The 12,392-nt window shown below is 33.0% G+C and overlaps 1 pseudogene; it reads right to left on the bottom strand.

The window, feature by feature from the left end:
• Positions 1-2,933: 2,933 nt before the first annotated feature.
• LOC138332666 (uncharacterized transporter YutK-like) lies at positions 2,934-11,302 on the bottom strand (annotated as a pseudogene).
• Positions 11,303-12,392: the final 1,090 nt, after the last annotated feature.

The following is a 12,392-nucleotide window of genomic DNA, read 5'->3' as shown; positions in this document are numbered from 1 at the left end:
AAAATGGAATAGGAAAATAACCATTTTTTCAAACAATCATCCTCCAGGGATATATTATATATATAGTTTTTAACCTTGTTATGTATATGATAAAAGTCGTTAATTACGAAAAAAGTTTTTTCGTTATAAATATGACTTGTAGTAAAAATATAAATGAAATTCTGCGATTTTCGGGATTCTCTGTTACTTTCAAGAGAAACATCTGAAAATCAAAACACTGGATTTCCATTTACCTCGCATATGGCTTGAACAATTAAAAATTAATAAATTAATAAATGCATGTAGGTCACCTTTAATTATATTTTAATTTTATTTTTAAAATGGAATTCCGTTATCATTGAATTGCTGATTGTTTGTAATTTAACATAAACGTTGAGTTATTCATTGAGAAATGAACGTTAGACGGAACAGACCAATGTAAACAGTAGCCTTTCTATACTAACTGTGTTTACATCACCTCTCTGTTTCTCAAACTCTTGCCTTATCTTAATATCTTAAAGAAAACAATTTGAACACAACAAAGAATAATGTCCTGCTTATATCAAAATGACTATCACAAAGTATATGTTAGCTTATTTTTGACATCTAAATAGCATTGACCGGTGCTGTACACAAGTATTTCGACTTGAACTGACAAATGAGTATTATATATGTTATATTTGAGATGTTAACGTCATGTCAAACAATCCTTTCGTTTGCTTTGTAATTTATTACTCGTATTGTCTCAGAAAAAACAACAACAAAAAAATGGAAAAAAAAAAACCCCGTTAAAGCTAAACAAGTGATCAGACATGCATACGTTTCGCCAGATGTTAGTCTTTAGTTTATAAAAGCACATGTGCAGATCATAAGTCTATGTAATATGTGTCAAGGATCGGTGTATATCCCCGTATTACACAATGACCTTTGTTGACCTCTCATGACTTTTGATCCTTCACAAGTGACATCAAACAAAGAGCTTGGGAAAAAACCCCGACCCAGCTATACTAAGGGAACTTTGTCTTTGTTCTGCAAATGTGTTCTGAAAGATGTATTCTTCAGGTTGAAATCATTTGAAATGTAAACGATTATTGAATACAACCAATTGGAAAGTACCGATAGCGACTGCTATTTTCTTCAAATCTTTGTATATAACTAACATCAAGTTGCATATGTTATACAATATTATATAGTGATGTAAACAAGTGTTGATAGCAATGGAAGCATTAAAAAAGTCCAGATCTAAAGTAGCAATACCATCAACGTATTCTTGATATGTGATGGTATGACTAAAGGCATTTTAGGCGAAAACATATCTGATGAATCACAGGCCTAGAAAGTCTTCCTTTCATGATTGCACAGAAAGCAACATCCAACTTGAAAGCTATATCGTTAACATTAGTATACCGTTATTAGAGTAATTTGACGTATACCAAAAGGCCAAACCACCTGTCTCATCTGTCATGTTGTCACACACATAGCATTGAACAGCTTTGCTATGATATTTTCCAGAGGTGGATGTAACGATAGTGATAGTTATCCCTGGGAAGTCATGGATGTAATTAACATTGACACTACCAACAAGATCAAGTGTATCTTTTTGACACAACAAAATTATTTAGTATGCTAGAAAAAACAGTAGAAAATTGATATAAGTTACGAGAAAAGCTGTTCGATATGATAGATAGCAGTATGGTAGAAGAAACTCGCGATCGATAGGACACAGTCTTTACCTTAAGGTAAGCGTTTGCAGTCATTCGGTCAACTGGGAACAGTTAATAACAGAGAAAAGATCATAAGTAAAAAATAACATCAAAAACAACAGAAAAAAAATCAAGATAGAGTTGGTAATTAACTAATAAGAAAATCAACACACATCAGTTTGGATTGTAAGATGTGCATTTCAATATAAACATCTTCAAACAAAGGATATAGATAAATTAATGAAAACGACAAAATAATTTTATAAATATCTAATTATACAGCATATCATTTTCAGCTATTCTCTTATATATCCAAATATGTGTATCAACAACACCAAATGAAGACATCATATTCAATAAAATTTATCAGTAATATAATCAATGTAAGTTTGATTAACTTAATATCAACAGCATGACCTTCGATTGAGTTGTTGAAACAATACAAAGATGGACATACAAACTAATAGGAGTAATATCCCTTCAACAGAGTTTGAATTAGTTGTAATAAAAAAGTGTCAGTTCTTTTTCTTTCCGAAATAGTTTCAGTTCGAAAAATGAACGAAATATATTTCACAAGATATACTATTAGTTTTTAATTCCTAAAATACAAATCAAATGGCTTTTAAAATATTTCATTTAACTCAGTTTTTCGGTGAAAATAAAGTTAATTACTTTAAATCAAAATCAGTTATGCAGTCTACATGTCCGCTAAATAAAATAGTATACAAAAATCTTTAGCTGCCATTTCGTTGTCCATCAACAGACCCATCTTGGTTCCAACGACGCTTATCAGTGATATTGACAGGTGAGTTATAACACATCGTACATTGATGTTTTTGTTCGTGATTGATATAATCCCACCATGAAATTATGTAATATCGGTTTTTTCTGAATTTTCCTGAATCGCAGAGAGAGTGAACGTCAGTCAGGCGTGTCGTCAACATGTCCTACAAATAACATAAAAAAAAGTAAACCTGTCATTTTAACCTCCATCGCACTCTCCATAACATTGTAAAGCATTTATTTTAGCGCAACATATTTGGCCGCAATCTTATCTTACATTCTTATTTGTCAACTGTTGAACTAGATATTCTTATGTCAGATGACAATAGAGGTAACAGCTGATATACATATAAGGCTAATATTTTAATGCCTTTTCAAAGCTATTAAAAGAGCTAGAGCTTAAATTTTTTTAACATATTTTCATTACATACACTTATAACATTGTTTTCCATAAGTATCCTCATTTTACTAACCAGCTACGCATGCAGTGACGAAACAGGCCATGCAACCAGAAATAAGCGCACGGAAGGAGACTTTAACGATATCTTCCTTTCTAGAGGGCGCCACAGCCGTCAAAGCCCCGATCATGATACCAAGAGCTGTCAAATTGGAAAATCCACACAGAGCGTAGGTGGTAATAATCTCAGATCGACGCTGAAATAAACACCCGAATAATTTACGAAGCGTTGTTATTATGAATGTTAAAAACCACTGTTCTTTTCTTTCTACCTTTAAAATGTAGGACAAGGGGGTAAACAAACTAGCAGACAAATATATAGAAATGCAATGTCAAATCGTTAAAATGTTTTAATTCAAATTTCATCACTTTTTTTACATATCTGAATTCATATAGCAACAAATTAATTTCTTAGAAAATCGTTATGAAGTTACTCTTGGATATTTGAAGATATTATTTTTTTCATTTTTTTATCAGTGATTGATGCAATCCGACCTTTTACAGTCTATAACGTGTTTACGGACATTTCTTTTAAAAAGAAATAACTGAACATACACATTAGGAAGTATTTTTCTTCGTTACATTAAAAAATAGTTACGAAACTGAAAACTATACGTTACCTACCGACATTACCCCTCCCATGAGAACAGTGACATTGCCAGGAGTGTCCATGATGATATTTCCTGTTTTGTCTGTGAACCAGGTACCATTAAAGCTCCGGAACGCATTTCCATTCTTTATTACAGCACCCAGATCTTCATAGGCGAGAAAACTCATTGATGAAAGTTTTGATACCAACCATCCTTGCGGCAACGTGACAGTCGGCTGGTTCTACGCCCATCAGGAAGACAAGAGGCCAGAATAGGTACGAACATATAAGCTATATCAAAGACAAGAATTACTCCATAACTTTGATGGATGGAAATGCAATCCCATTCAAAGAACAGTAACTCGTGCTGTTCGCTTGAAGCAATTATATTCAACATTTTGATAAAAAAAATATAATGTGTCACAGGGTTAAATATTTCGCATAAGAACACTAATCTACATTCTGGTGTGTTATCTGAGTGAGAAAATGGCAAAAGCATGCCTATATTTTTATGTACAAATTTAAACACATGTTTTACATGAATACATAAGTATGATATTGATACATTTTTTTCAGTTTAGCACCGATAGAAAGTATTAAAAAATCAAAGCAATTCAGTTTTAACCCTCATTGGTGAAATTCGAGATGGTGGCCATATTGATGACGTCATAACAGGAAGTTCAATCCAACTTATGCAATGTTTACATTTTGATTTGTGATCAGTGGGTCATTAAGGGTTCAGAAAAATATTGGTTCGGAGGTTTTGTGAGGGTGTGCATACAGAAAATGTATCGACTTGCATACCTATTTGTCAACCTACCTGGAATGAGAGAATGGGGTAATCGGGAGGAGTAAGTCCCACACGGTCTCCTAACCACTCTAGTGTAGCGTTACAGAATCCCAGTAAAGAGAAGAAGGCCAACACACTGACAAGTATATAGGCCACTATCGAGGTCGCCCCTACGGCACCTACAGACGCTGCATCTACTATGTTTTGGCCATACCTGTAACAAATGAGGCAAAGAGATTTCATAAATCAATTTTTGTATCTTAAAATGGTAAACGTACATTTTGTATCAATGTGTGTCTATTGCTAAGCAAATATTTCCAGATTTTATTTAAATCACAAGCTCAGTACGGAACCTATATCCTATACGAATCCTCGGCGTTTTTGTGAGTGTCTATTATAGTAAATGTACTAGAACAACCGCATAAAACCTATTTTCTCAAATTAAACTATATCAATAATCAAAATTATATCAACACTACAAGTTGTTTTATGCAATTAAAACATTTTCTGAAATTATTTATATTTACTTCATTATGCATATTATAATTCAACAGTACCCCTTTTTGTCGAGATTGACCTTTGACTTCCGGACCTCGTCGTCCGGATAAAAAAGCTTAGACAAGGCAAGGGCGGCGGGGGCTGACATTACTGAGGCCGATAATAGATGATTTGCTGGAGCCTGTGACGATTAAAGGACAATTTTAAACACCTATAACACAAATATATTGGATTTTGTCCTACCTTGATTGGAAGCTTTTAAAGATGCTCCACCGCTGACAAATGGTATTTGTTCACTATCAAAAACAGGAGCAGACAATTTAGTATTTTTCTTCAGTTACAAAAGTTACTTACTTTACACCATTACCACCGTTGAAAAGTTTGAGCTTCTAATTTTACTTCAAGTTAAAAATATGAAAAAATAATTAATTGCATCCCGAAAAAAATCCGTGGCATTATATCCTATATGGAATGATGTACTGATTTCGCATTTTTTAATTATTTTTTGTGTTAATAAGACATATATATACACTATAAAACACCAATTATTGTTTAAATGATGAATGTCATTTATGGTCTGTCGGCGATGGAGCATCTTTAAGCAATAATTATCCCAAAAAATGGTTTTTGCCGAATGTGTATGGTTATTTTGTCAGTTACAAATGTTATTTAGTTTACATCATTATCTTTCTAATTTCACTCTAATATCAAAGTATTTGAATAATTAATTACATCTTTGGAAAATTCAACGACAATATGATCGGTATGCAATGAGGTACTGATTTCACAGACAACAAAAGCAAAACAAATACATTTGAAAATAGTTTTGTGTGAATTATACATTATAAACTTATACCATAAGAAACTATTATTCAAATGATAAATATTATTTATATTCTGTCGGTGGTGAATCATCTGATTATTATCTCAGAATACTGCGATACAATGTATCATCCCTTACCCCGTACATATGATAGATAACTAGAGTACTGCCTGACACAGTGGCAAACCCATTAGTCATCACAGTATGCAGTTCCTGAAGTGTCATGTCTCCAAAGAAAGGCTTAAGGAACGCGATTGTCTCCCCCTGAAATTAAGAATACATACTGCAATTTGACTAGTTTACGCGGTTCGCGCGCGTTTTCCATGTCCAACGGCTGCGAATTAATTCCACGGTTTAGATTCATAAGGCTTTATTTTCAATTGCTTTGTTAACCAAAATGTTTTGTTTGGGTATCGCTTCGCAGTTACAATACACAAGTGTTAATTTCATTTTTTTTTTTTTTTCAAAAAAAAGATCTTACCCAGCCGACGAAAATGTTGAACGCTGCGTGAAGAGATTCCATAGCGGATATACCAAGACTATACTGCATGACAACGCCAAGTGCCCGGATGAGGACTTGAATCCAGCCGAGATAATAAAGCACAGATATTGAGGCACTGAAGAACACAATTACTGGTAGGACCTGACAACAGTAGACATCATAATAAAATTGTTTATATATCTACAACACTACTTCATACGTGTGTACAAATAATGGACACGACAAAACATTGCTTCGTATCCGTAAAAAATAAACAGAAAAAAGATGAATATAAAATGTATGTATCGTACAATATGAAAACTAATTGTTTAAGAAATAACAGAAATTGCGTTTCACATATTCTCTTCTAAATAAAACTGAATTCGAAAGTTTTGATTAAATACAGATTAGTATACTAATTGCAAGCTTCAGAGAAATTATGTAAGATGTTGTTGATATAAGTATTTGACATATCTCCATTTTGCTGAAAAAATTACTTTAATTAACAAATAATGTTTGATGATAAATGTATACTAACCGAATCCTTTTACTCATGAATGAAAACTATATCTTACTTTAATATTATTTACTAACACTTACACTAAATGCAAACAAATGCTCTTCATGATGAGGCCCGAACACAAACTTGGCTCCTGCCTCTGAATGCTGAAGATATTCTGTCACCCGTTTTGCCAACCAATCAAACGCGTCATATCCCCACGGTGAGCGGAGCACTATCAGCGCAAAGACAACTTGTAAGAGTAAACCCCAGAGCACAGGCCTCCATACTACCTAAAAGATAAATAATTCACAAGTAGATCAATCGTAAGGAATTTGTCGTCGTTGAAATATCGTTCAAACTTAAATCAGAGAGCTATTGAGATTTTCATATAATCATTATCATTATTCTTAAAAAGTAGCATAAGTGAGTTAGACTTCTATTGAATCAGTTGCAATGATGTAATTAGGAACTTTAAGTTACCATTATTTTGGCGCTTTTATTTTCAAATCAAGCACCTACATTGATCAGTTGATATTTGTTATTATACTTTGTTACGTACCTTGGCCGGGTCTTTGGAGAAAAAGAACATAACCATTATGAAGATAAACATTCCAAGAGCTGACACGAGGCTTGATGGTGATTTGATAACGACATCAATCAAAATGTATATGACAATAGCAATAACTACAACAACACTGAACATCCTGAAAACAGAAAGGTGATCACGTTTAGTTTGCATCATATTACGTATTTCCAACATATTTTCTATAAATAATAGGAATTAACTATCTCATTATGAATTTTGATAAGTGCTATTGTTTATATGGATATAATTCTGATGTTTTGATGAAACTTAACAGTAGTTTTGTATGAATTTTACGGTGATTTTTTTATCGATATGCATATGTTGATCATATTCACTCTTACGAACCACTACACCGTCCGACCACCCTATTATTTTGCAACGTTTTTTTATTTCTAATTATGCCATAAACGTATTTTGAAATCGTACTTTTTTAATTTTCTAGCATAAAATGCATATGTAGTGATAATTTATTTTGCTTAATAATTTTATCGTCATACAGGTTAGGGTCATTAAGGACCTGTGCAGATTTATGTAGTGGTGGAAAGTTTGAGTACATAGATAATAAACCTTAGGCCTACCGTCAGTATCTGGCAACTGCCTTACATTGGAAACCCCGAGAAGAATAGATTTGTAAAAGATCATCTTCATTTGTATAAGTCGAAATACAAACTGTCCTTGCTATAAAACATTAATCCACAATACGTTGTATTTATACCCCTACCTTTGCAGCAATAGAAGCCTCTTTTTAATTTGACGTCTCAGTTGTTTGAAACAGGGAGTTGACTGTACAAACGAAGTCACTGGAGGACCAAATTTTCTAAAAGTCATCTTGAGGATACATCCCATCACTACGACAGCTGTCAACACCATCAGACGGACAGAACCTTCATCACCAAATTTATAAAGCATTGCGTAAACAAAATACGCTAGGTAGCCGAGGAGGAAAACAATTTTGATCGTTTGTCTCAAATTATACTCGTTTGTTTTGCAGCAGGCATCGCATGATTTACGGACCCGGATGATAGCATTAAGCGGCGAGAAACAATTGTCTTGTATCCATGAGCTGGTGACGTCATCAACATTTGTATCAGCTGCAGTACTGTGGTCTAACTACAAATAGTACATTTACCAGGCATTAGTTACAAATAAAAAAATTATTGGTAAAACGCCTTTTTATAATACTGTTGTGGTAATGGTTTCGCAGTTGAATTGTGAAGTAAACGTATCCAGTTAATTATTATTAGTTAGAATATTACAATTAGTGCAACAGTACAATAAGCGGTTCAAAGTGTAACTGAATCATCACGATTTTCATATATTATATGTTTTAGAAATTAGTAATTAATAACATGTGAACACGTATTTTTTCTAAAGACTTCTAATAACGTAAAAATGGTAACTGCGATTACGATAACGTCTATGAAAATACTTCACAGTTGATGTCAATGTGGATTTAAGAAGATGTATCAGTAGTCAATATTTCTCACGAAAACGACGATGAGAACGCGACTTTTACTGTGGAATCATATAGGACATCACACCTCCCGTAACAGATACAATAATATTATTATCCAGAAAAAGGAAACTAAAAAACATATGTAGCTGTGAAAAAAAACATTAATAGGTTTCATCTAGTCGTGACTTAATGATATTGTTGAAAGTATTAACAATTTATGATTAAATCTTGATGAAGTGAAAAGTTAATGCCTTTTTGAAATGAAAACTAGGTTTTAAATTCATAATGAAATCTTTCATTTATAGTAATGATGGGAATAAAATGCATAGCTTAATGCGATTACAAATTAATTCAGTGATTGTTTTTACATATACATGAACACACTATTAGCTTTTTTAACGACATTGGACCAATTACACAGATCCATAAATATGTCACCGTCTTGGATTTTTCGTTAGTGGAATCGAAGACAACGAAATAGTGTAGAAAGTATCGCTAAATTGGTTCTTACGAATAACTAACAGAAATATGTACAAATAATAGGTAATAATTTTGATATGTATTAGGTTAATCAACTGGATCATCCTTACTCTGTGATCGTGCATCTCCTTATCTGTAGACATCAGACGGTCCATTTGATCACCTGTCGTATCAACATGTTCATTCATGGCGGCCATTTCTACGTCCTTCTCCATATTTGATGTCATAAAATTACCCTTAGTCGAAAATAGAATAAAAAGCCACGGTGTACATATTATATACATAATTCGTATCAAATACAGTTTTAAAGATTGTTGGTTGGTTGAGCGTCCTAAAGCCAGCAGTTTCGGGATTACATCGATTGACCGGCTAAAACATCTATAGTATAACGTTAAAACAACTTTTAAAAAAAGTTTTATTTTATCGGAACATTAAATTTGAAAGAAATAGTCGGTTGAAATGTAAATATCAGGAATATTTTTCAATTATTTTTTACCGGTGTGTAAACTGCTTTTGTTTGACAAATATTTCAACATGACGAGCTAACGCGCTTTATTTAAAATATCTGTCCAACAAATGCAATTTATACACCAGTAAACAACAAAAAATAAAAATCATTCATTCAACAACATATAGCGACAAAGACAACAAACAATCCATCTTCAGCATGTCATATCATACGAATAACTGGAAAACCAGTCTATTTTCTAAACTGAGAGTTAAGAAGGATGATAAACTACAATTTGTATAGACTCTACTGTGTCTAGTCACAGAGATAATACTCGATGCGTTCCCCAAAAATGTATTTTCTGTATATAAAGTATTATAATCATTACCAACGCACAAAACTATTACTGTACAACACTGTGAATTTACGTTTGCTTAATTATGTTCATGTCAATTATACACGGGGATAATGTCAAGAGACATTTAACAGTTTACGGTATACTGGGATGTGGCAAAAATAAGACCATCAAGCAATTGAACTATAATATCGAAAGTAAAAGACAACTGCTAAATAATGGTCACACTGTTGTTCCCTGAAGACCAGGGTTACGGTGTAGTATGTGTCAGAGATCCGAACCACTCGGCTAAACAGACTATAAATTGTCTTCATAGACACATGCTGACTTGTTATCAGTAAAGGCATGTTGTTCTCACTGCCAGGTTAATACACTGACTACTACAATTCTACAGTAACACACTAACTGGTACTGCTGGACGTGTTATTCATTAGCTGTACAAACACTGTACTCTTCTCATCTGACTGACATGATAGTTCATAGTCCTCTTCATAACACAATCCTAACACAATTTTATCTATAAAATATTCAATGTGGGACTATTATTTGAAGTTACAACGTGATATTTTACGTTATATATGACGCTTCCTAATAAAATGACCGACACATTAGTTCAGGGGAATACTGTTCATAATATGCAGACACAATGTCAAAACAAAAAAATTCTGGAAAAGAAACAAATTTGGTCGTTGATTTGGATCAACAACGGTAAACGTTTACGTAATAAACAATGCTTACCTATCTATTACAATGACTTACACATTGGTTTACAGTACTTTAAAAAATTGTAGAAGAAACGATGTTAACACAGTTTTTTCCATTAAATGGAAAATATGAGACTCTATTTCGGACCTTTTATTTTTTGACGTTATATACAACACTGTCTTCAACATATAGCGCATGATTTTGCATTCTGTTGGTAGAACATTAAATATACTTACTCAAATAGATACCGTGTTATCAAGTCTACTTCAATTGAACTAAACATGTCTTATCTTCAATTCATCGCGTAAACCTCAGCTAATGTTTCGCGATTGAATATAACATAGTACAAGTCAGCATTGGTCGCTCATTATGTTGGAGACGTCACTTCCGGTCTAGGAGTACGTTTTATCGAGGCTGTGTTTACGTTCTATACAACATGTTAATAGTACTTATTCTTGTGATATTACTTTCTCAGATAGGATTTCTCAATGACATGTAAAGTTGAATATTGATGGATGCGTGGTAATCACTGTGTTACTTGCTAGAGTTGATGGAATCATTGATGTTATTATTAACAATTACATTATTTAAACTTACTACTTTACGACCTCACCGTACGACCCGAGCCTGCCTCCAGCTTCCCTCCTCGTTAGTGTAGATACTCTAGCTACCAGAGTGCTACTGCAAGTGACCTACATTCTCTGTTTATTAGTTCGCCATATCATTATAACCTATATGAAGGCCCGACTCGACAAAAATAGTGTTTTAACGATATCTTATCAGTAATCATGATTAACTGTCCAATAAAATACTAGATAAAGAGACTTACTGTAAAGATCCCGTTATTTGTATTAAACGATTTTATTTTACACATACATTGTTTGTTACTGTAGAAATGGTCGGTGGTTGTTCCCGGTACTCCGGGTTTCCTCCACCAACAAACCTGGCACGGCCTTAACTGGCCCCAGCTGTTAATAGGACATTAAACTATTAAAACTAAATATTAAGATTACCTTGTCAATTAATATAATTAAACGTTTAGAATATTACAAAAAGTGTACGGATACTGCTAATACAATTTATGGGTAGCTTTCTTCCAGTTGCGTTATTCAGTCCTACTTGTAATTGTGGTCATTTAGGAGAAGCTTGTTTGTTTGTTTCAAATTATTCGACGTCATGGTAAAACACAATTACACGCAATAACAATAAAACTCGAATATAACGAGTTCGGTAGAACGAATTCCCATTAATAACAGAATAAAAAACATTCCCCGACTGCATTACAATGTAACATTAGAGATAGACCATTTGTAGTACGATTTTTATATAACGAATCTTTGTGTTTAGTGAATTCTTTCTTGGGTCCGTTCATATCCTTGTCTTAGTAGCTGTATACTCAAACAGCAAATCTCTAATCATTCATAACCCTATCTGAACATTCCAACATTTATCTATTTGATAGTACAAAATTTCAAAAAATAAAAGTATTTTTTCCATTTTCGTTTTGTATTTCTGCCAGAGTCATTGTTTGGGAACAAATCAAATACAAACAATATGTACGAAACTAAGACGATGTTTATTTCCATTCGCTCTAATTATACAACGGATATTTTGTATTAAGATTTTTTGAGGTTTTGAATTCTGTTACAATACACTCATTGTATTTATACATTATAGATTAGATCATATTATTATGAATTTAATTTAACCCAGGAGAAAGACAATAGTTATGTGTAAAATGTAGTTACATTTCATTT

The sequence above is a fragment of the Argopecten irradians genome, chromosome 10 (genome assembly GCF_041381155.1).
Source record: "Argopecten irradians isolate NY chromosome 10, Ai_NY, whole genome shotgun sequence".
Taxonomy (NCBI): Eukaryota; Metazoa; Mollusca; class Bivalvia; order Pectinida; family Pectinidae; genus Argopecten; species Argopecten irradians.
The sequence above is the reverse complement of the archived record's forward strand: the minus strand, read 5'-3'. Positions and strand labels throughout refer to the sequence as shown.